Source organism: Myotis nattereri (genome assembly GCF_964212035.1).
Source record: "Myotis nattereri genome assembly, chromosome: 8".
Taxonomy (NCBI): Eukaryota; Metazoa; Chordata; class Mammalia; order Chiroptera; family Vespertilionidae; genus Myotis; species Myotis nattereri.
Genome location: NC_138083.1, coordinates 71,166,851 through 71,192,249, shown reverse-complemented (window position 1 = coordinate 71,192,249; position 25,399 = coordinate 71,166,851). Strand labels below are relative to the sequence as shown.

The 25,399-nt window shown below is 43.0% G+C and overlaps 1 protein-coding gene and 1 pseudogene across 10 annotated transcripts in view; both read right to left on the bottom strand.

The window, feature by feature from the left end:
* The window catches only part of PTPRT (protein tyrosine phosphatase receptor type T), a 943,168-nt gene that overhangs the window by 870,813 nt on the left and 46,956 nt on the right, over positions 1-25,399 (bottom strand). The window lies entirely within an intron of this gene.
* LOC308523523 (HAUS augmin-like complex subunit 2) lies at positions 5,051-5,731 on the bottom strand (annotated as a pseudogene). The gene has a single exon. The product of its transcript is annotated as an HAUS augmin-like complex subunit 2 (transcript).

The following is a 25,399-nucleotide window of genomic DNA, read 5'->3' as shown; positions in this document are numbered from 1 at the left end:
CAAGGTCAACCCCTATCCACACACCCAAGGAACAGAACCTCTCGGACATTCTGTGAGCCAAGTACAAGGCATGCTTATGCAGCATCAGCTTCAGAAAAAGAGGTCATTTCAGTGACAAGAGCAAAGAGCCTGTCCTACACTCATATGACAAATGCTTCCAAAACATTCTTGATGAAGCTTCAAGTTGTGCAGTGCCGGGTTCTGCTCTAAAACACAGACAGCACAGATAAAAAACACCCCCAATCTCATTTGAGGTCACCCTGGCTTTTTCCCAGGGAAATCTAAAACGATGTGTGTGAAGATCAAAGTGAGAGGCCCGAATCTTCTTTTTCCTTTAGTAACAGTGTAGCATCCACATTCAACAGTCAGCTCAGAGCACAGAGGTTGGGCCCCTCCCCTACCACAGAAAAACTTTGATTTTAGAAGGACAATGCACTTATCTATCATGACCTCAGAAATAAATATTTTGTGGCTGGTAAAAATTCGGCAAAGTTTTTCTGCAAAGGGCCAGATAATAAATATTTTTAGTTCTGCCACTGTAGCGTGAAAGCCGCCACAGACTGTACATACAGGAATTTATGTTCCAATAAAACTTTATTCACAAAAACTGGGAGTGAGATGACGTTTTGGCCCATGCGTTGTACTTTGTGGACCCCTAACCTAAAAAGATGAGAATAACTCTGGTCAGTGTGGCTTAGTTGATTGGAGAATTCTCCTGTCTACCTCAGGATGGCAGATTCAATTCCTGGTGAGAGCACGTACCTAGGTTGTGGGTTCAATCCCCAGTCTGCGCACGTACTAATAGGTGTTTCTCTTTCTCTCTCTCTTCCTTCCTTTCTTTAAATTCAATTTAAAATTCTTTTAACTAAATAAAAAGATGATAATATTTTGGGCTAAAATTCTAGAAAATTGGTTAAGACCTTCAAGAAGACAATGAAAATGTATAAAATTTCTTCAGCAAAGTCTGATTTAAACAAAGCCTCCTAAACACCTGGGGTACTCATTTAGTCCTTTTTTATAGATTGATAAGATGGAAAACTCAATTCCCATTTTACAAATGGAGGTGCTGAGGCTCCCTGAGCTTTGCGACCCACCCAAGATCACACAGTTAGGATGTGGAAAAGCCAGGATTCCAACCAAGGCCTGTGTTAATTCTGGTTCAGTGATTTTTTTTCCAGCATAAGTGTTGCCATTATGCATCCTGAGCCTAAAATGGTTATAAAGAATAATCAGAAAATGCCACTTTTAGTCTAAGAAAATCATCAGTGATGAACTCAAATTTATGAGTAAGATCTTCATTAAAGCCCTTTTTACAATACTGTAAAATTAGAAACAATCTGAGTGTCCAATATTAAAGGGAAGTTTGAACAAATTATGATTCAGCCATTGGAAATAATGTTAATGAGAATATGCAATAATATTGGAAAATGTTCACAATAATGATGTTAAAAAATAACCAGAAAGCAACACAGTGGCTAAATCTTCACTCTATTGTTCAGCATGTATATTACAAAAGCTCTGGAAAGAAAACGCTACTTGTTTATGATCAGTTGGCCCTCCCTGGCTTAGGGTTAGCAGGTAATTTTATTTTTTGAATGTTTCTGATTTTGCCATGCTTTATTCAGTATATATACTTAACTTAAAATTGGGTAAATATGTTTTTTAAAAGCAATTTTTCCCTAATTATTTTCTAGCTCTCGCCTATGGTTCTGTTTTATGTCTTTTCCTATGGGTAATTTGTACATAAATGAAAATTTTAAAAGCAACCTATCCATCCTCTGAATTCAAGGGAGGCTCCCACGCACAATCCTTAACTACAAGCTGCAGCATAAACCTGGGTTCATATCTCTAATCTTTAAAAGGCTGAAGCTGTGGTCCTTCGAATGTTCAGAACTACCCTCAAGAGCAAGGCAGACATACCTGAATCCAGTCCTGTTTACAAGACTGTTGAGTAAAAATAACTTGTTTCAACATTCATCCTTGCTAGGGTTACCAGTTAAAAAAGAAATAAACACCTTACCACTAATATTATGAATACTATCCCAGTACCATTTGCAATGTGTCTGATTTGATCTGTGTGGTTTTTCATATTGCCCGAGAGGTTAGCAATGAATGTGTCAGGAGTTTCCTCCCAGGACCTCATAGCAAGGTAAGAAAAGCAGGTACGAGACCAGGCTTGAGTCCCCAGAAAAGCCACTTAGGAGATGCGTGACCCAGGACGAGCCATTTACACACTCTTCGGCTTAGCATCCTCATCCTTCAACCAGGAATGGTAACCACACACTTAACACCTGCCAGAGTCCTGAGGATCTAATAGAAAATGAACATCATGAACACGTTAAATATCACAGGGGTTCCTGCCATAACTGCCGGACATAACACTGGGGTTGTCTCCTTCACCTACCACTTTCTGATCTGGATTTTAAAAAATAATTTCCTTGGAAATTGGTTACCTACTTCTATACTGGAGACAGACACAGTGTGAGTGCATGTTGCTGTGTGTGAGTGTGTGTGAGTGTGTGTGTGAGTGTGTGTATAACCCTTGCTTTAATCAGTTGTACAGAAATGGGAGTCAAGAATATGTGAAAACAATTCTTCTAGCCAATGTCAGTCCTACTGTCCCCTTAATCATGCTTTTTGGAGTTTGTTTGTTATTGTTGTTTTAGATTTTAGAGTTTTTTGGAAGAATGGATTTTCAACTTTCTTTTTTTAATTGAATTTATGGGGGTGACATTGGTTAATAAAACAATACAGAGCTTTTTGTTTTAGTATAAACATTTTGCATAGATATTGTAAGTAAATGTACTGATATAAGCACACATCCAGAAAAGTGTACAAAACATGGATAGATTGCTTAATAAATTTTCACAAACACTTGGGTAATTGCCATCCAGATCAAGAAATAAAATACTACCAACCTCCCAGAAGCACCCTTCGTGGCTCTTCCCAGTCAGCATCCCCTCACCAGCTCAAGGTACCTACTCTGTTGACTTCTAGCACCACAGGTAAGTTGCTGCCAGTTTTGGAAATACTTATTAATGGGATCATACACTACTTTATCATCTGTGTCTGGCTTCTCCTGCTCAAAGTTAACTGAGATTTCCTCACTTTGCTGCAGGTGGTAATTCATTATCTTCACTGGACTCTATTCCTTTGCCTCAACATAGCATAATTTATCCATCCTACTGGGCATTAGGGCTGTTTCTAGTATCCCTGGGTTTTCATGAATAATGATGTTGAGAACATTCATGTACATGTCTATGAGTAAATATATTTACCCATTTCAGTCAGGTATATATCTAAAAGTGAAATGGTACCTCACAGGTTATGCATATATTTAGCTTTACTGGACCTGCCAATCTTATACTCCCAGGAGCACTGTATGAGAGTTCCAGTTGCTTGACATCGTCACCAACATTCAACAGCATGTCTATCATTTAATGAATCTGGTGCAGTGAAATTTCCTTGTAGTCTTATTTGCATTTCTGGATAACTAATGAGATTCAGCACCTTTGCATATGCTTAGTGTCCACATCCTCTCTGGTAAAATGCCTCCTCACGTCTCTTAACCACATTGCTTTATTTCTTAGAAGCAACTCGTGATTTACCTATGCCGTGGCAGGAAAAATAAAAAATGGTAGACATCTAGGAAAAAATCACTTAAATTTATCTTTCAATTTCAGCTTTTATTCTGTTACTTAAATATGAATTTCCTGGAACTTTCTGAATTCATAATAACAATGCCATCCATAGAGAAGCTAGAAAATAATGAGAGCTGTCACGTACCATGTGCCAAGCATTTTGTCATCTCACATAACTCTGACATGTATTCTCAGGACAGCGCTCCCTTTTACAGATGAGGAAACTGAGGTTCAGAGAGGTTGAGTAACTTGCCCAACACTACACAGCTATTAAGTGGCTGAACCATAATCCAAACCCAGTCCAGGGGCTCTGAAGCCTATGCCCTTGATCACCAAGCTATTTCTCAGCATCCCAGCATTCCAGTGTGTACTGAACTTGGGCATGGCTCGGAATCCCCTGGAGGGCTTATTACAACAGACTACTGAGTCCCCCCTCTCACAGTCCCCAGTGATGCCAGTGGGGTCACACTCTGAGAAACACTACTCACCAAGATGGCAGTCACGTCTTTCATTTCTCAGTATACAAAGGCCCCGCGCCAGTGCCTGGCAGACACCAAACATGTACCTGCTTATGGAATGATTCCTTTTCCCACCTGGCCCCCTCAGGCTGCTGCAGGCTAACGCGAGGGAATGCCGTGCCCCTCCGGAGAATGCCGTGCCCCTCCGGACTTGATGAGGGCCAAGAGAGGGGTAAAGCAATGCTCTGTTTAGAAATGCTGTCCAACAAACGTGAAGGAAGCAAGTGCCTTCACAGATTCCCCGCCTTCTTTTAATCCACCAGGGAAGAGTCAAGCTGCTTCCTGGGTTGCACCTTGCTTCCAGGCAACGGAGCCCTTCTGTGTCCAGCGCCCCCAGCCCCCAGGAGGCTGCTGGTAGCTGGAGACAGTCCTGATGGATGGAATTCAGGCCAACATGCCCATGCGCTGCTGAGTGCATGCCCTTCACGAGGTCTTTCAGGTCGCTGGCTGTAGCACACCCTGTCCGTCGGCCCCTCAAACAAGTCTTCCCTTCCTCGCAGAGTAACAGCACCCCAGTTTTTGCCAAGCACTATGTTTCCCAGATAAAAGACTATTTTTCAGCCTCCCTTGCATTGTGACATACCCACATGATGAAGTTCTGAGCGATAAGATACAAGCAGAGGTAGACCTTCCACCGAGTCTTTTTTTTTTTTTTTTAATCCTTGTAAGTTTTAATGAAAAGTGGGATGAAAATATATGAAAAACAATGGAAAGTTTAGTTTGGTCTTAATGAACTTGGAATCTTAGTAGTTCAATATAGAGAGGGCTTTTTCAGTATTGCTCACAGCAAAGCCTATAAATACCCACGTTATCACTGACTAGAAATGGACTTCACATGACTACACATAATTAAGCAAAATGATTTATTTTTGCTTAATTGGATCAGTTGAATCATTTGGCATTAATAGTTTGGACATGAATTTTAGAAGTAAAAGTTAAAGGAGGCATTACAACATCATGTTTAGGAAGATAAATTTCTTCAGGTAGTATTTTACAAACTTCCTTTTGTTGCTCTCACCACTTGAGTATATTCTCTGCCAGTTCTTCTGTCGCAGTCACCAAAATGCCCATCTTGGCTAAAGCCTTGCTCATTTTCTTTAGATTTGCATCTAAATGAGGAATATTTCAAATTGTCTCAAGATGGGTTTCTAATCTCTCAGTGAAAGCCACTGCCAAGTCCAACAAATGTCCCAGGTATCTGTGATAAACAGCTTCAACAGGCAGATTTTCCTGGCACAGGGGTTTCAGCAGCCTTTGCCTGAGGGACCTCTTCTCATTCAGCACTGCTTCCAAATGATCATTCATGCTTTGCAGAGTATGACACTTCTGAGCCAAAAATGAAGGATGAACAATATCTGCTGTATCTTTTTCTAGTCTTAGAAGTTCAATTTCCAGGTTTTTCTGATTGATGTCAGCTTGAATATTTGTGATCTGCTATAGCCTGGAGAAGTTCACAAAACAATGAGCTGATTTCTTAGGTCCATTTAGCATCTCCTGAATGACAAAAATGGCCCAGCAATACCCAGCAGCGTTTGGCCCAGACACCAGGTCCCAAGGGTTCGCCACAGCCATGGCTGAAACCCACCTCTCAGAGAGTCTTAAAAGGGAAGAAATACACTCTTCTCTATCTCCATGCAGCTACTCCACATGCAATGGCTGGAACTTAAGCAGGCACCTTGGCCCATGAGGTTGGGGGCCACAAATCATGTAAATGATGAAGAAGTACATGGGAAGGAGTCTAGGAGCCTTCCACAACTCTTTAGTGCCACTGGATGAGCTGGACTGCCTCCTCTGCGACAGTTTTACAAAAGGTAGACATTAACTTTCATGTTGTTTATGCCACAGGTATGTGGAGACTTCTTTGTTATGCAGCTGAACTTAGTCCTAACTAGTACATAGATGTAAATAGGCACTATGAGCCAGCTGGAAGACCACGTGACCCGGTTTGGCCTCCCTCTCTCATAGTATATCCCAAGCAAGTCACTTTAGTTCTCTGTACCTCAGTTTTGCAATCTGTACAGTAGGAAAAAGAAGTGCAGTGTGATTGCTTCAAAAGACTTTTGTGAGGCACAAATATTACCTAGTCCAAAGATGCCGTATGAAATATAAAGTCCTCCCATATATAAAGGGCTTTTATTTCCTACAAATTAGAGAATTTTTAATATGGAAATGCAATAGAAGAAAGCCAGGTATGAAAAGTCTCTTCTAATTAAGTAACTGAATCAGACCGACAGTTTCTCTGCTCATCTCTGCCAAGTCGCCCCTCCCAATCCCATCCAGGTCATTCTTTATTTTCCAAATGAGAATTTAATTTTGCTCCAACACCATTACATCTAAATTAAATATTTATAGGGATGAATATCAATTGACTTTTAGAAATAAAGATTTGAACTCTATGAGCTGAAGATGCATGATGGTGGCAGATTAGATGGAAGCTACACTCACCTCCTTCCAGGATCAAACTGGAATTACAACTAAAATATAGAGCAAACAGCCTGAATAACCAACTGAAGACCAGCTGAAGAGAAGTCTTATAACCAAGAATTTATAGAAGAAGCCACATCGAGACTGGTAAGAAGGGTGGAGATGCAAAATTGGCTGCCCTGCTCCCACGGGTGGTGGCTGAGATTCAGGAGGGATATCTCCGCTGTAGGGGGTCCCCTGAGAAGCATGGGGTTTCGACTCCAAGACAGGCTCCCCAGCCCAGAGCACCAGAGTCGGAAGAGGCACCCACATACTGTCTGGCTGTGAAAATCTGTGGGGATTCTATCTGCCAGGCAGAGACAGGGGTGTGCTAGAGACACAGGTGCCCTCTTAAAGGACCAACACACAAAATCTCCTTCACGGCCACTCACCCTGGGCTGCAGGGGAGGGAGTGAACTAGTCATGTGAGGAGACACTGGGGTGTATGGCTCTGGGGAGAGATTGAAGGAACAGTGCCAGGAGCCCTGTGCTGATCATGCTCCCATATTGCAGACACCATCTTTCTTGGGTGGAGCACCCCTCCACACAGTATGAGCCTGGAGGAATGCAATAGCCCCCCCCCCCCGGGCTCCCTGTCACCCCACCCTGTGGAGCGCATGCCCTGCTGGAGAGTCAGCTGCCTGGGCTGGGGTGTAGAGGTCTGGGCAGACTCAGGGGGTGTCACTGACTTGGAGTAGGCCATTCCCCTCACCTTTCGTGAACCTGACTGGCACCTACCCTTCACAGGAGATCTGCAAGCCCCACTCTCGGGGCTCCCTGCAGCTCCACCCTCCCAATTCCTGGTTTTAATTTGCATTTCTCTGATGATTAGTGATGCTGAGCATCTTTCATACGTCCATTGAATATCACCTGCCAGAATGGCTACCATCAATAATAAATCAACAAACAACAAGTGTTGGCAAAGTTGTAGAGAAATGGGAACCCTCGTACACTGTTGGTGGGAATGCAGACTGGTGTAGCCACTGTGGAAATCAGTATGGAGTTACCTCAAAAAATTAAAAATGGAACTGCCTTATGACCCAGTGATTCCACTTCTGAGAATATATCCAAAGGAATCCGAAACACTAATTCAAACAAGTGTATGCACCCCTGTGTTCATTGCAGCATTATTTTAAAAAGCCAAGATTTGGAAGCAGCCCATCAGTAGATGAGTGGATAAAGAAACCTGTGATACATCTACACAACAGAATACTACTCAGTCATAAAAATGAAGGAACTCTTACTTTTTGCAAGAGCATGGATGGACCTGGAGGGTATTATGCTAAGTGAAATAAGCCAGTCAGAGAAAGACAAGTACCATATGATTTCACTGAGATGTGGAATCTAATGAACAAAATAACTAAGAAACAAAATAGAAACAGACTCATAGATACAGAGAAGAGACTGACAGTTGTCAGAGGGGAGCAGGGGTAGAGGGGGCTGGGTGAAAAAGGTGAAGAGTAAAGCAAAAGAGACTCATAGACACAGACAACAAACAGCATGGTGATTACCAGAGGTAAAGGGGGTTTAGATAAATGGTGATGGAAGGAGACTTGACATGGGGTGGTGAACACACAATGCAGCATACAGATGACGTGTTATAGAATTGTACGCCTGACACCTATATAATTTTATTAACCAATGAAATTTATGAGCTAACACAGAGTAATTCAATAATTGTAAATTTCACAGCCGGGCTTTGTAATCAATTACTGTTTAATAATGATATAAATGCACCTTCTCCTCAGGAGACCCTGGACAGCTATAAATTAGATTCTGCACACACAACGATCTGGCAACATCTCCGTACAGGCTTTGGCTCTCCCGAGGAGTAACCGAGGCCAGGGATTAATCCCAGGCTGGCTTCCCCCGGCCACGCATTTGGACCCCAGTGCACTCATCAGTCAGGCTGTGCTGAAACTAGACTTAATGAGTACTCACACAAAACATCATTGAGAAGATAAATCACCTGGAAGGAAAACCTCACAGACCAACTCAAAGAAACGCTGACAGTGTGTGGGTAACAGAGACAATAATTCATGCATTCAGCTATCCAACAGATAGTTATCAAGTGCCTACTACGTGCCAGGCACCATCCTACATCAGTGTAAGAAACAAAGATACCTGCCCTCCTAGAGGATGAGAATAAGGTGCAATGAACAATAAATGGTAATCAACATAAGTGAGCAAATTAAACTGGGCTCAACATCAATTGACTTTTAGAAATAAAGATTTAAAATTCATCAGCTAGTACAGAGTATTAGGTCATAAAGGCTATGAAGAGAAACAAACTTATAAAGTATTACCCTAATTTTAAATATAAGGGAATTATAAATAAAGGTTCAAAGAAGAGAAGTAACTTGCTCAAAATCAGAAACTAACTTAGATTTGGGATTTTAATTCAGCTCTACCTAATGCCAAATTCTGCCCTCTTTCTACCTCCCACACTGAAAGGGTGGATGAATGGCCAAACTTACTCCTACTACTCTGACCTCATTTATCGCTGACTACAGCACAGAAATTCTTGTTCATAAGTTTCCCCTTCAACTATGCGTGTAACAGACTCTCTAACTCGGAAAATCAGGCTGAGATTAAAGAATGCTCAGTAACTAGAATGGACTATCAGTACTATGTAGCTATCCACCAGGCTTACCTCTGCACTGGGCTTGAGCAAAATTTCCCTTCTAATTTCTATGTGATAAATGTTGGCATTATTTTCACTCTGAAATAACCTTAAAGCAATGTGTTAATCACTGTTCATTTGAAACCCATTCTTTGTCGTCATAGGACTGGCCGACTATATGAGAATGCATTATAAATGCGGCTTCTATTGGGCCTGAGCTTGGTAAAGGGGTGCTGGGACCTTGGAGGAGACCTCTGTCACAAACCCACAGATCCTGGTAATTGATTAGAGAGCTTTTAAGTGAGCTCAGTGATTGCATTTTTGAATTCTTTTATATTAATTATTAAGAGCAAATTATGTTGTTGAAAGGAAGGCCATAGAAAGATGGTAATTTGATGAAATAGATTAGGGAGGCATGCTGGATAAGGTAATTGATTTTTAAAATGAAAGGCATTTGGGAGAAGGTTTGTCAAAATGGATTTAAACCACTGAAAATTGTGTACTTAGACACTATTTATGTGTTCCTTGAAGATGAAAAGAAAGTAGCCGGTGATTTGGTAGAATCTGGGCAAAAAATGAAGAAAAGGGTATTTTGTTTTATATAAAACAGGCCTGCCCACTGGCATAGTCATGCCTGACAACACCATCCCTGCATTGCTCTATCCAATCTTCCGTGGAAGAGTTCACAGGAGAAAGATTTCACCTGAATGCTCTCATTTTCGTAGGCTGTCCCTTTTCATCAGAAATGCCAATGCCTCCCTATAATATGAAAAGATGTCACAAAAGTCAGAGCTCAGATTTTAGAATCACTGTCATTTAAACAGTAAACTTGTTCTAAGAAGGACACCAACCCCTCAATTGTCTTCCCCAATTTCCCACTCTCAGTAGGAGGCAAGCATCTTGTAGTATTAACAGCAGCAACCAGAAGAGTAGAAACACTATGCACACCCATGGTGCTTACTAGTGGTAAATAAACATCCACTGACCCCCTTTGGTGGATCCTTATGGGGGGCCGGTGGGGGGACATTCAGCTGGCTGCTTGAGGCCACAGACTTTCCATCCTAGAACCATGGCCCAATTTGTCTGTGACCTCGAGGAGAAGGTCCAGGCAGTGAAAAAACACTGCTGTGACTTACACGAAGCCTGGAGGGGCCATGTTTTGGCACTATGCCAAGGTTGAGCTATTCCCCTGCTGAGATCCCTGCAGCTAAGAGAAAATAGGCTGCTCAAACTGGCTGCTTCAGACAGCTCACAGCTAAGGAAGCTCTGTTGAAAGGTTTAGTGGCCACTGAGTTGTGGATGTTATTTAATGTCAGCGAGATCATAGGCAAGGGCGGGCTCACTGGCAGTAATGTTTGAAGACCAATCTTTAACATCTGTTTCTTTTTGGTTTATTATTTGAATGTTCTTGGACCACAGTGTGTAAGTGTTTTATTGAGATCTTGTTTGGGGGTTCTAGCAGGAGAGCGCAGCTACTCGTATACCCTGGGGGGAAGGCCATCCTCTTTAACCTAGCACACAGCTTTGGGAGGGACCCACATGGATCGCTGAGGGAGGAGGGGGACACCCACCTAGCCAGTCAGATCGGCCGAATCAACCCTGGCGATCAATGGGGTGACAGATGTCACAGCCAGATTAGCCTTACGTCCAAATGATGTTTTATTGAGTTGTACGCCTGAAACCTGTATGGTTTTGCAAATCAATGTCACCCCAATAAATTCAATTTTTAAAAAAACAAGCTCTGGCCCTGTGTCTCTGTTGGTTGGAGCATCATCCCATACACCAAAAGGTTGCAGGTTCTATTCCTGGTCAGGTCACATACCTAGGTTGGAGGTTCCATCCCTGATCAGGGCATGTATGGGAGACAGCTGATAACGCGTGCGCTCTCGCGCTCTCTCTCTCCTCTCTCTCCTCTCTCTCTCTCTCTCTCTCTCTCTCTCTCTCTCTCTCTTTCTCCCCCCCCCCAAAAATAAAAAATTAAAAACACATACACATCCTCAGGTAAGGCTTTAAAAAGAAGATATGTCAAAATCAATGTTTTCTATATCAAACACTGCATGGAAGGTCACAATTTCTCTTGATATTAGGTTGGGTTGCCTTTTGCTTTAATAATGAATGTCAATGCATGTCTTTGCTCGGTCTGAAAATGGAAAGCATGTGCAGTATGTGAATATACCAAGCTGGTACATATATTTATGAGGATAGCATTTTAATTTGTAGGTTGGAAAAATGATATTTCATTTCAGGAAAGTCGGGGGGTGGGAAGTACTTGAGAAAACTAGAACTTGTTCAAGTAGGAGAAATAGTGATACCATGTACCAAAGTTAAATCATGTCAGTAGTTAAAGAATAAAATTTGGGTTGTTTCTCTTTGCTAAAATCACAGAAAATGCCTATGTATGTAAAATGTTGGGATACTTGGTGGTATTCTATGTACCTATCTTTGTGACATTTTTAATCTAATTTTGGTAAGTGGTTATCATTAATCTATCTGGCTTTATAATTTTTAGAGCCTATCTTTACAAAAATAAAATACCCTATGAATATTTAAACAGGGTTATAACATGTCATCCATGGATCTAAGAAGTATATGTTCAGAAATAAATGGAAGTGATTGGGTATCAGTCAAAAAAGAAAAAAAAAACCAACTCCATGGAATGCAGCTTCTGAGCCAGGGGCCAGTCATCACTGAAAGGAGGGGCCCAAGGGGTGCCCTGAGGGCCACCCCACCAGCACCATCTGCACCAGATTCTGCACTAAGAGAAATTGACCTCATGTAATGACCTTCATTCCTTCTCCTCACTGCACCACAAAATGAATGAAATATGGCCAGGGTGAAAGGTTGGTGGGCCAGCAGTACCTATGGCCATGAGCTATTTCCCCTCCTTTGAATTCCTCCTTAAAGCTTTGTATGAAAAAAATTGCAGTCACACAAAAGAAAGGCTAATCACAAAACACAGCCAGGACACATCTACACCCTAATGCACCTCCTGGCATTAGTAAAAGCAAAAAGAATAAAAAAGCCCGGAGGGCACGTCACTCCTAGCTGGCCCCTTGGCCAGCCCATAGCCATGTTACTGCAGCCACAAGCATCATCAAACAGCCACAAGTAGGGCTGATGCAGAAGAAAGCCCAGGTCATTACACTAAGGCGCTTCCTTAGTGTCACATGGCAAACGTAGGTCCAGAAAGAGGTTAAAGCAGGAGTGGGGAACCTTTTTTCTGCCAAGGGCCATTTGGATATTCATAACATCATTCCAGGGCCATACAAAATTATCAACTTAAAAATTAGCTTGTTATATTTGGTCAAACATTTATTAATTAACTCACCCCTAATGCCTTGGCAGGGCCAGGCCAAGTAATTCCTAGGGGCCTAATACAGCCCGCAGGCCAGACATTCCTCACCCTTGGGTTAAAGCATCCAAGGTGGGAGTGCCATGGACATGTCCTCCAGCGGGGCATTCCAAAGAGAATGTCCCGATGGGTGGGGTACAGGGTCTGAGCTTGAAGGTCCTGGGACTCTGCTCTGTTCCTGATGGCAGGTGAGCGGACGCTTTACATGCCAGACTCGGGGTAACCTCCACCTCGCACTTGGTTTTGATGAATCTCACTATGATTGATTGATTGATTTTCCCAACTTTCTTCCCACAGGTGCAAATCTGAATATTTCAAGATGTTGCTAGATCTTTCATGCTGACAACTGCCGTGGAACACTATGAACTGAGGCAGGGTTGCACTCTTTCCATAGTAGTGGTTGGCATAAACACTGTTCCTCCGAGCGCTGAGCCTGGGAAGGCAATTAGTTAGATGGATGAAGAGGATAAAATGCCTGCTCTGCAAATGATGAAAACCAGAGTAAGTCTGTCTCCGGCCATCAGATCAGAGGCAATGAAGAGAGCCGGAGGCCCTCCACTGGACCAAAGAGGAGGTATGCAACTGTCACTTTCATGGCAGCCATTAAGAAGGACAAATAGATTAAATGGGGGTCAGAGAACTTTTAATAAGCAAAGAGGGAGAAATGACCAATTGTTGACTGATCTGCATTCAGTCTTGTATTAATAGGACCAATGGCTTTATCTACCCCATTTCAGATAACAACATGCAGAGCTTTGAAAGCCTCAAGCTCCTACAACAAACCAGGCAGTTGACAGTCTTGTGGTCAGCAGCCCACTCTTTCTAGTCTGTTCCAGCACAAACACTACTGGACCCCAAAAGAGTCAGGTGGAGAGGTCTGAAGGCAGAACAGCACCTGCACTGAATATAGCATGAAAGGAGAAGGGTCCAGCAGAAAGAAGGGACTAACAGCAAGGAGCTGGAGAAGGGCTGTAGGTCTCACCAGGCTCCCATGCCTACCACTGCCCCTGAAAGACCACAGGAGTGCCAAACCCTGGCTCCAGTAGCCTCCAGCTTTATTGAAGGAAAAACAAAAATCAGATTGTAGGCTACCATCCGTAAGCCCACTCTGTCTGCAATTCAGACCTGGCTGGGCTAAGAGTTTCAAAATTAGAAGGTGGCCTGTATCTTTATCCCACAATTCCAGGCTGTAAGCCTAGGACAGGTACCCCAGTGCATTCTTAAACTATGCATGTCATAACATATGAGGATAAGCTCCCCTTCATCACAACTTTAAGTACACGTTTTGAAAGTGTATCTACATATAAATATGTATGTTTATATATACATATACATAGTTTGTGTGTGTATATAGTCCTGTTTTCTGACCATCAGCCATACAAAGCTATAAGCTCCACTGTGATTCTTCACGGTGCTCCCTTCAAAGGAGCAAGGGGTCTGCAGCCCCCCACCCTCCATGTACTTGGCCACAAGGGCCTGCACTTTTTTCTAATTTGCACAACCAGCTCGTTACTGAGCCACGCCCCACGTTCTCTTTCTGACTCCATAATCTTTCTACTCTAATGGGAAAAAGGGGGCTGATTCATTGCCAACTTCCCCCTTTCTCCTTACCGAAAGGGAGCTACCTTTAGCTGCTTAGCTTCTCCTCTACCTCCACTTCCCCTTCCCTACTCCAAAGAGTTCTTTTTTTAGAGATTGTGTGATACAGGATCAAGAGAACACAGAACAAGAGATAGAAATAGAGAGGCAGGAGACAAAAAAGGAAAGAATTTAGGCCAAAAAACTAAGCTGATCTGTGTTACAAAGACTTTACAAGTGGGGCAAGGGCAGGAGAAGAGAAAGTTGGGAAATATGTATTTGGGTTCCCATTAATAAATAGTCTTTAATAGATGTGAGCAAATAATTAAATGTCCTTTTAATGATCTCTATAATCTTAGAAAACGATGCCACTCAGAGACTGAGCCACATGGGTTTACAGGTTGCCAAGGGTTTTATCTCATTGATCCAGAGAGAGTGTGAATGCCAGAAAACTAGATAGATATTGGTGGAAAGTGGAAAACATTGGAATATATTGTCTTCTCCCCTACCCCAACCCCTGGATTAAAGAATGCCACATAGGAGCAGAAAATTTTTTAAGCCTGGTACCAATGCAAGAGGAATTTTTTAAAGCCAAACCTATGGACCTATCCAACAGCCATGAGACGGAAGAGAATGCTCAGCTGCCACACATGAATAATGCAGTTGCCCCTTCCTGCTTCTCCATAAACATGGCTTCTGAACAGATCGCATCCTGCTCATGGGAGAATAAAGAGAACAAGAAAAAACACAGAGCTTAATTTTCACATACTGCAAAGCAAGAACATCAAACAGCATCGAGAGACTTTGGAGGTACATACCTCTGAAAACAATCTACTACAGGATCCAGAAGAAAATCTCAGAAATCTGTTCATCATGCTTTTTACCTTATCTATGCTGAAACTGGCAATAACACCTCTATCCCCACTTCCATTGCCATATGCTTGTTCCCAGGCAGGCCTGCTTTTCACCAATATGTTGTAGATGTCAGTACAATGGCTCTTATATTCCTTTCACTTTCTGGAACTTTCACATTGTTCTGTAATGATTATGCATTGTTTCTATAATAATTTTAAAAACTAACTTGACAGGAAATAAAATCATCTCCCTTAACCAAATATAAATTTTCTTTAAAAAATGATTCACTGCCCTGACTGGTTTGGCTCAGTGGATGGAGCATCAGCCTGCGGACTCAAGGGTCCTAGGTTCAATTCCAGTCAGGGGCATGTACCTTGGTTGCGGGCACATCCCCAGTGGAGAGTGTGCAGGAGGCAGCTGATCGATGTTTCTCTCTCATCTATGTTTTTGGCTCTCTATCCCTCTCCCTTCCTCTCTGTAAAAAAATCAATAAAATTTATTTTAAAAGAAATGATTCGTTTCCTATTTAAAATAAAAGATCCCCTATCTTTGTCAAAGAATTAGTCCTCAAAGAAACACTCAGGCCTAGATGGATTCAGAAATGATTTATTTAGTCGAGCTTTTATTTGTTAAAGCTAGCATAATACTAATAACAGATTTTGGCAAAGACCAGAAAGAAAGGACTTGAAATCAATCTAATGAACATAAACAAAAATCCTAATTAAGCACTTAGCAAATAGAAACCAGAAAAGCATTTGTAAAAATAACACATCATGTCCTAATAGAGCTCATCCCAAGAACAGAGCCTATTAAAAATAATCACCATGTTAATATATTTAAAAGCAAATATTTTAACTCAGTAGACACCAAGAAACATTTAATCAAATCCCTCAGTTATGCCTGAGTTAATGAAAAATAAAAGAACCTTGATAAAGTAAAATAGAACTCTTACTTATTAACTCAATAAAAAAATTCACACGCCATCACCACCCCACAAAATATTCAGCAGAGTACTTAAGAATAAACCCCTGGAAGTGTTTCCATTCAAGAAAGAAAAAAAACAAAGATGCCCATTATCACCACTGTTACTTAACATGGCACTGTAAGTGCTATTCAATGCAAAAAGTAGTATATATTGGAAAAGAGACAGCAAAATCATCTTTATTTGTAGCTGACTGAATACTTGGGAAAGCCCAAAGAATCCATTGAAAAGTGAATAGAAAAAAATAAGAGATATCAGTAAGAGAACTAAATTTTAAAACATTTAGAAAATCAATATCTTTTTATACCAAGAATAACTATATTTTAAAAATGGGAAAAGATACTTCTCCAAAGAATACAAATAAGCAAAATCAATATTTAGGAATGAATTTTACAAAAACATACAAAACCCTAGAGAGTTTTGTACTAGAGGTCAAAGCGGAACTCCCGAATCCACTGAATGTGTTGTTCCCAGACACTTTGTAATACTCAGTTTTGTGATATTGTAGAGGAAATTCTAATAAAAACTCCCAATTCATGAACCTTGACAACATAATTCCAAAATTCATCTGGAAGAATGGACTCAGCAAGAATAGTCAGGAAAAAAGAAATCGGAAAATGTAATTACTTCAAGGATTTGGGGTGACTTGGACTGCCAGATGGTAAAACCTATTATAATACTTTTGTACAGAAGACACAATACAAATGTAACAGAACATCAAGACATAGATGCAAGTATATATGGAAATTCACTATAAGATTTAAAAAAGACATTTCAGATCAGTCAGGGGGGTGGGGAGGATTCAACAAATGATGTTAGAACAACTAGCTAGTCATTTGGAAAACTTGGATCAAAATATATATATTAGCTCTGGTCAGGTTAAGTTCAGTGGATAGAGCATCAGCCTCTGGACCAAAGGGTCCCAGGTTCAATTCCCAACTGGAGCATGTACTTCGGTTGCAGGCTCCATCCCTGGCCCTGGTTGGGACATGTGCAGGAGGCGACCATTCAAAAGATCTCTCAGATCAATGTTTCTTTCTCTGTGTCTCTCACCTTCCCTTCCACTCTCTCTAAAAATCAATGGGAAAATATCCTTGGGTGAGGATTAATAACAACAAGAACAAATATATATATATATATATATATTAGGTATGGGCATGGGTAAGGGTATAGATAGATATACACATACATGTACATATATAATATGTATACATATACATATACATATACATATACATGTACATATACAGCTGGAGGAAAAGGTATTTTATTGTCCTGGGTTGGATAATACAGTTCATAACATCAAACCAAGTCCAGAAGCTGTGAAAAAAAATGACTATTTTGATTACATAAAACAAACTGTGCTGAGAGAGATGGCATAAATACAGCTTAAATACAACTGTTTGCCCTGGGGAGGGGACATCGACTGGAAAGGGGCCAAGGGGCCTGGAAATGTCCTATATCTTAGTCTGGATGATGGCTGCATGGGTGTGTGCATACATAAAATCCATTGAGCTGTACAGTTAAAATTTGTGCATGTTATCAGATATAACTCATGCCTCAGTAAAAAAAGAAAGAAATAATAAAGGAAATAAATCAAGCATTTATCCTGTCTTTCCCGTAAAAATTATATTTCAGGGTAAGCAAAGACATAATGAGGAAGAATTCTTCTTCATACAAAAGTTACAGTTAATAAATGCAAAAGGAACAAAAGAATTAGAAATTCACCATTTTGCAATACCTAATGAAAGAGTTGATCTAGAAAGTGCCTGTCAATGGCTGTTAAAGCCACTCCAGCAGTGGTTCTCAAACTCTAGCGTGTGTCAGAATCACTTGATGTGATGGTTAATTTTATACATCAACTTGATTGGCCACAGGGTACTCAAATATTTGATCAAACATCATTCTGGGTGTTTCTGTGAGGGAGTTTTTGGATACAGCTAACATTCTAAATCAGTAGATGAGTAAAGCAGATTGCCTCCATAATGTGGGTAGGCCTAATTCAATCAGTTTAGGGCCTGTGCTGAGCAAAAGGCTGACCTTCTGCCCAAGCAAGATTAGTTCTGTATTGTCTGCTCTTTCTGTTTCTATAGCATGTCTTTTGGCTTCATCTGCAACATCAGCTCTTAGACTAGAGTTGTGTCATCAGCTCTCACCGGGTCCCAGGCCTACCAACCTACTCTGCAGATCTGAACTTGTCAGCCTCCCTAATCTCGTGAGTCAGTTCCTTATCCTAAGCCAATCTGCCTATATCCAGATAGATAGATAGATAGATAGATAGATAGATAGATAGATAGATAGATAGACAGACGGATACAAATATATGTATCTGTTTCATTTCTCTGGAGAACTCAAATACACCTGGAGAACTTAGGGAAACAAACTGCTGGGTCCCACCCCAGAGTTTCTGATGCAGTCAATGTGGGGTGGGACATAGAAATAGCATTTCTCACAAGTTCCCGGATGATGCTGATGCTGCTAACTGTGGGACCACATTTTGGAAACCAAGGTATTATATGTGGAATCTAATGAGCAAAATGAACTAACAAGCAAAATAGAGACAGACTCATAACCACTGTCAGGGTTGAGTAAGGGGGGAGAGGGGAGAGGGGAGGGAGAGGATTGAGGAAAAATGGGGAAAAAGAGAAAAAACTCATGGACACGGACAACAGTATGTGGTTGGTGGGGATTAGGGATGGTAAAGGGAGGTGGAGGAGGGTATGGGAGGATAAATGGTGATGGGTGGAGACTTGACTTGGGGTAGTGAACACACAGTACAGATGATGTGCTGTAGGTAATTTTGTTAACCAGTGTCACTCAATAAAAACAATAAAAAGGAAAAAAACTTAAAAATAAATTTAAAAATCTAAAATAACTAACTAAATAAACAATAAAATAAAATTTAAGAAAAAGAAAATCAATGTGTTAGACAAAAGGTTGATTGGGATGTTTATAATGAATAAATCAAACTGACAACACCTAAACTCACTGATCAATCTTAAGTTCAGTTGACAGGAAGTGGGGCAATAGAGGAACAGGATACAGAACACCATAAACACGCAGTCATCCAAATCCAGGGCATGGGAAAATCTACAGGGGAAAAAAAAAAAGACCCAGAGTCTTCCACAAATAAATGCCATGAAGGAGAGTGAAAGGGGGAACTGTCAATGACAGAAAGAATTTAAATGACCTTTGAGGGGACTGATTCCAACTAGCTACCTATTGTTTCAAGGGAGAAGTTAAAAAAATTTTGGTGGTTTTAGAAAATTGTCATCAGTGTTATTGGATGGGGTAATGGAATTATGCATATCCTTTTTCAGCCCCAATCTGTTAGACCAGGGTTTCTTAGCCTTGGCACTGTTGATGTTCTGGGCCAAGTAATTCTGTTTTGGGGCTATCCTGTGCATTGTGGGATGTATGGCAGCATCCCTGGCCTCTCTCTGCAAGATGCCAGTAACAACCACACCAGCCCCAGCTGTGAAAACCAAAACTGTCTCAGACACTGCCACGTCCCCTGGAGAGCAAATTACTCCTAGTAGAGGACCACTGTGCTATATCTCCTGAAGAATTTGCAAGCGGAGTGATATCGCTGGGGTTCTGTTCTAAAACGCTCCAGGAAACACTGTGGGGAGGGGTGGGAGGCGGAGTTACTAGATTGGTAAAATGGTGACAGCTGTTGAAGCTGGGAAGTGAGTGTCTGGTGGTATCAGTCTAGTCCAGTGGTCGGCAAACTGCGGCTCAGGAGCCACATGCGGCTCTTTGGCCCCTTGAGTGTGGCCACGAAGTTTCAATCGCACTGTATGTGCGCGCCCGCACGTGGTATTCTGTGGAAGAGCCACACTCAAGGGGCCGCAGTTTGCCAACCACTGGTCTAGTCCCTGTGCTTTAATATATGTTTGAACACTTCCAACGAAACGTTTTTACAAAAACACATGCACACACATAAAGAAATACTGCAGAAACACATTTCTGACGAATGTTCATGATATTAGGTGGGAAAAAAGAACAGATCGCCAGGTAATAGGTATATTGTAACTCCCGGGTGATATAAAAGAGAGATAGCGATACTCAAGGAGGATAGTTCGAATATTTACATTAATGGTCTCTGGGTGGTGGAACTCTGGGTAACAATTCTCTCCTTCCAATCAGTAGTTTTCCACATGAATATACACATACTATTCAATGTAAACAAACAAATAAAATAAAAACTAATAAAGAAGAACGAGATTGCTTTAGAGCGGCGGTTCTCAATCTGTGGGTCGCGACCCCTTCAACAGTCGAACGACCCTTTCACAGGGGTCGCCTAAGACCATCCTGAATATCAGATATTTACATTATGATTCCTAACAGTAGCAACATTACAGTTATGAAGTAGCAACGAAAATAATTTTATGGTTGGGTCACAACATGAAGAACTGTATTTAAAGGGCCAGAAGGTTGAGAACCACTGCTTTAGAGAGACACCATATGGGCAAGAAAAGAAACAAAAAGACTATTCAAAACGAATACAAAAATCTCAAAAAGTATATAAATTATGGAGCTTTTGAGTAGAGGGGAAAGATACCTCATAGCTAAAGCAAGTTCATAGACATACGTGTTGTGTTTCTTGATACTGATCTTAGTCACCTAAATTCCACTTGATTTCCCATTTCAGACGGCAGAATTACATGCAATAAGTTTTAGAAAGACTTCTCTCTAAACAGAGACTGGTATTTTCCTTACCAGGCAAATATTTAAACTAAAGTTTTTAAAATAATCATGTTGGTGCTTAAATCCAAGTGGAAAACTCAGCTATTCAGCTATACTCATGCCCCAAAGATTCTGGGTGTCAGGGGTTTTGCTCTCTTCGGCTTTTCAATGCCAAATATAAATTATTTGCTATTTAATCACCTGCTGCTGTGGCTCACCTGAGTGGCTGCAGCCTGACTTTGGCACAAGTAATTAACAGTGAGTAGAGTTCCCAATGTGATGGTTCCTTCTGCAGTATCTGGCCTAAATTTCAGTTCCCTGTATTATCTTCAACCTTCCCGCGATCTGCTGTTAGTTCATCTCCACCTCCGTGGTCATCCCCTCCCCTATAAGGTGGAGCTCATGAAGACAAGGCTTTTGTCTTCTTCAGTGCTGTGTCCCCAGTGCCTAGAAGAGGGCTTGATGCACAGTAGGTGCTTACTGCTGAAAAATGATTCAATCCTGTTTCCCTTCCTTTCCCCCACTTCCGGCCCTCTTGGGAAACATCCACTATTTCTGGGGCTACCAAACGTCTTCAATTCTCAGCAGACTCAGATTCCATTAATGTGCTGCCCACCCCTACTTCAGGTGGGTTAATGAAGATGTTCACATACACCAACTCGGTACTATATGCACACACGCACGCGCGCACACACACACACACACACACCACTCTGCACACCCAGACACCTCCACACCTTGCCCCCCGTGACACTTTCATTTATTCTTTGTGCCTCAGCCAATCTGTGCTCAATCTCGTTGTCTTCTTAATAAAACTAGTTAATTAATTAGTTTCCAGAGTTAAAATTCATGAGGCAGCGCAGGGAACGTCTACATCTGTAGCTGTTTCTGAATTCCCTCTAGCTGCAGGCTTTTTTCATTCTGCCCACAAAGACTTCTAAGTTTATTTGAAGACATGTCCCCACGGCCTCCCCCAGGTCCTCGGCAGCCCACAGCAGATTTCCCTTCTCCTCCCAATCATTTTCAGCTCAATTCATGCCAGTGTTTGGTGTGAGAATTGACATCACATTCTGGAACCAAGGCCAACTCTCAGCTAACAATCCTCTTTCAGGCCTGTCTCCTGGCCCTCTGCCAAGATCCACTCAGGGTCCCCATAAAGTCACCCCAAATCCTCCTGTAGCCACTTGTTAGTGTAGCCACTAGTCCTACCTCTCCCTGAGGAAAAGAGGACAGTGAGGCCCAGCAGGTTGAAGCAGCATGTCAGGGTGACATGTGAGTGAGGGGCAATGCAAGGACTGTGACTGAGGTCTCCTGACCCCAAGAGCCCAGTTTCCATTCTCCAGAGCATGGATCAGCAAACTAACCACCTTGTGGGCTAAATCTGGCCTTCTGCCTTTTTGTGTAAATAAAGTTTTATTGAAACACAGCCATGCCCAATTATTTTCATACTAGAGGCCCGGTGCACAAAATTCATGCATGGGGGGTGGGTCCCCTCAGCCCAGCCTGCACCCTCTCCAATCTGGGACCCCTCTGGGGATGTCCAACTGCCTAGCCCGATCCTGGGACCACTGGTTCCTAACTGCTCATCTGCCTGTCTGCCTGATCGCCCCTAACTGCCACCCCTGTTGGCCTGATCACCCTCAACTGCCCCCCACCCCGTACCAGCCTGGTTGCCCCTTACTGCACCCCCTACCGGTCTGATCACCCCATGCAGCCTGCTGCTCAGTTGTTTGGTCATCTCTCACTAACCCCCCTGCAGGCCTGGTCGACCCACACAGCCTGTTTGATCATCCATTTGGTTGTTTCAGTTGCGATGGTTGCTTAGGCTTTTATATATATAGATTGTCTGTAACTAGTTTTGGCAACAACAGCAGAGTTGACTAGTTGTGACAGAGACTGCATGAACTACAAGCCTAGGATATTTATTGTCTCGCTAGTTGGCTGACTCCTACTAGAAGGTTCAAAACAGCAGGAAGGAGGAGGGAAAGGCTGATACAGGCACCCCACAGAAGGCCCACTGAGCATCTTGCTAGTCTCCTCAAAGGCAAGCAGCTCCAAAGAGGAATGGGAGGACCCCCTCGGGCAGAACCAGTCATCTCCCTCCCCCTTGCTCTCCCCTGCTGCCCATGGCATCTTGGTAGACTTCACAGAAATGCAGTTTCACCCACTGTCAGCACCTTTGGCTGTTCCCTCCAACACACATACACACACACACACACACACACAGAGTTTCAGGTGTACAATGGCCTCCATAAAATAGCTCTGGAACATTAAGTTCAGGCTACCACAAAAGAGAGCCCCTGGACTCCAAAGCATGGGAAAGGCCAAGAGCCAAGGGACCTCCCCCCGGGCAGGAGGCTTCTGGGTGCATCTGGTCTCCCCTGGATGAGAATCACAGGCCCGGAGAACCCCAGAAGGTGAAGCTCCCCAGAGAGGTCCCGCTGGGTGCTGTCGTCTCACATGGACACCTCCCCCTTCGAAGGACTTGCCCCCAGTGGCAGCCACTCCATTTCCACATGGCAACAGGAGGGGGCCCTGGGGGAGCCCTAGAACCAGACCAGAGGGGGAGGCAAGCTTCCTTCCTTGGCTATTTCCCAGGGTGAAGGTCCTGCTCACTGCTGAGGCATCCAAGTTCAGAGCCTCCGCGTGGCCTGCACTCCAAAGTGGGCGCTGCCAACACCTCCCCATGCGGGGCTCCTTCCTGCTTCTCCGGAACCAGGGGCACGGGCTCATGGCAGGGTGAGGACACAAAGCCTTCGTGGGGCTTGACATGGAACAGGAGCAATACAGTGATCTTTCCTCTCCCGCAGTTTCACTTTTCCAGTTTCAGTTTCCCCTGCGGTCAATCACGGTCAGAAAATATTAAATAGAAAATTCCAGAAATAAAGAATTCATTCGTTTTAAATTGCAAGCTGTTCTGAAGAGCATGGTGAAATCACTGGACATCTCGCTCCATCCGGCCCCATCCTGCCCAGAAATGAATCATCCTTTTGTCCAGCGTCTCCAGGCTATAGATGGGCCCCCCGCATTAGTCACTTAGCCATCTCTGTGATCAGCTGGGTTATGAGAGGAAGAGAGACCCCATCCACATAACTTTTAGGACAGCATCTATATATATATAAAACCCTAATATGCAAACAGGCCGAACGGCCAAACAACCAAATAACCAAACCGAACTATGACGTGTGCTGACCACCAGGGGGTGCACGTGGAACATGGTGGGCGTCAGCTGTGGCGGGATGGTGGAGCAGGTGAGCAGGGGGTGCCAGACCAAGGTGGGGCGCTGGATGCTGTCATTGGGGCAAGCCTCTGGTGGTTATTGAAAATTCTTTGCTCCCGTGAGCCGCAGTCCCACCCAGCGCTTGCACCTGCTGCCAGCACCAGAGCCGCCACTTGCACCTGCTGCCCGCGCCCAGCTCAGGGCTTCTCCACCTCCTCCCTGCTCCTGAGGGGGTGATCAGGGCTGGCAGCTGCCTCTCGCACCCCGCTGCCAGCACCAGAGCCACTGCTCACACCCACAGTTGGTCCCGATTGCTTGGTGCTGTCAGCGGGTGCGAGTGGCGCCTGCTTGCCCCGATCACCCCTGAGGGCTTCTTCACCTCCCCCTGCTCCTGAGGAACAATCAGGGCAGCAGCCACAGCTTGCACCCACTGACGGCACCGGCCATGCTGGCACCTGTTGCTGGCACTGGCCCCAATCACTCTGCACCGTCAGCAGGTGCGAGCAGGGCCAGTGCTGTCAGCGCATGGGAGCAGCAGTGGTGGGAGCGGGGATGCCGGCAGACAGGGGACTAGGGCCGTGGAGGATGGGCCAAGACCCACCCCTGTGCCCACCGCAGCCTCGCGGCCCACAGTTCCTTTTAAGGTGCATGAATTCATGCACTAGGACCCTAGTATTGTTATAATTGTTCAATTTTATTAGTAGTTATTGTCATTAATCTCTTACTGTGCCTAATTTATAAATTAAGCTTTACCTTAGGCATGCATGTACAGGGAATAAACAGAGTATATATAGGGTTCCATACTATTCATGGTTTCAGGCATCCACTGGGGGTCTTAGAACCCATCCCCACAGATAAGGGGGGACTACTGTTTTTTAAATATATTGTAGAACAGTTTTGTAAAGATAATCAAGAAATACAGGGAAAAGTAAATTTAAAAAGCCCAGCTGGTGTAGCTCAGTGGTTGAGCATCGACCCATGCACCAAGAGGTCACCAGCTGGATTCCCAGTCACGGAACATGCCCCAGTTGTGGGCTTGATCCCCCGTAAGGGGTGTACAGGAGGCAGCTAATTGATGATGTTTCTCTCTCATTGGTGTTTCTATTTCTCTCTCCCTCTCCCTTCCTCTCTCTGTATAACAACAACAACAAAATCAATAACATTTTTTTTAAGTAAATACAAAAGAGTATACAATAAAATCTTCCTCTTATCCCCAACTGCAGGCTGCCCAGCTCCCTCTGAGGCTATTAGCACTCTTGTAATTCCTCTGCATATAAGTCTATGCATATAAGTCTCTGTGTATACAAATATGTTGTGTGTATGTGTTGTGAATGAATATCCTTTTGTTACAAATCAGATAAACCACTAGTCAATGTTCTATACCTTGCTTCATTCAACCAGCAAATCTTGGCTAGTGTTCCAAATTAATGCTTAGAAATCTCACAATTTCTCCTTACCAGTAGCATGGACATTTATAC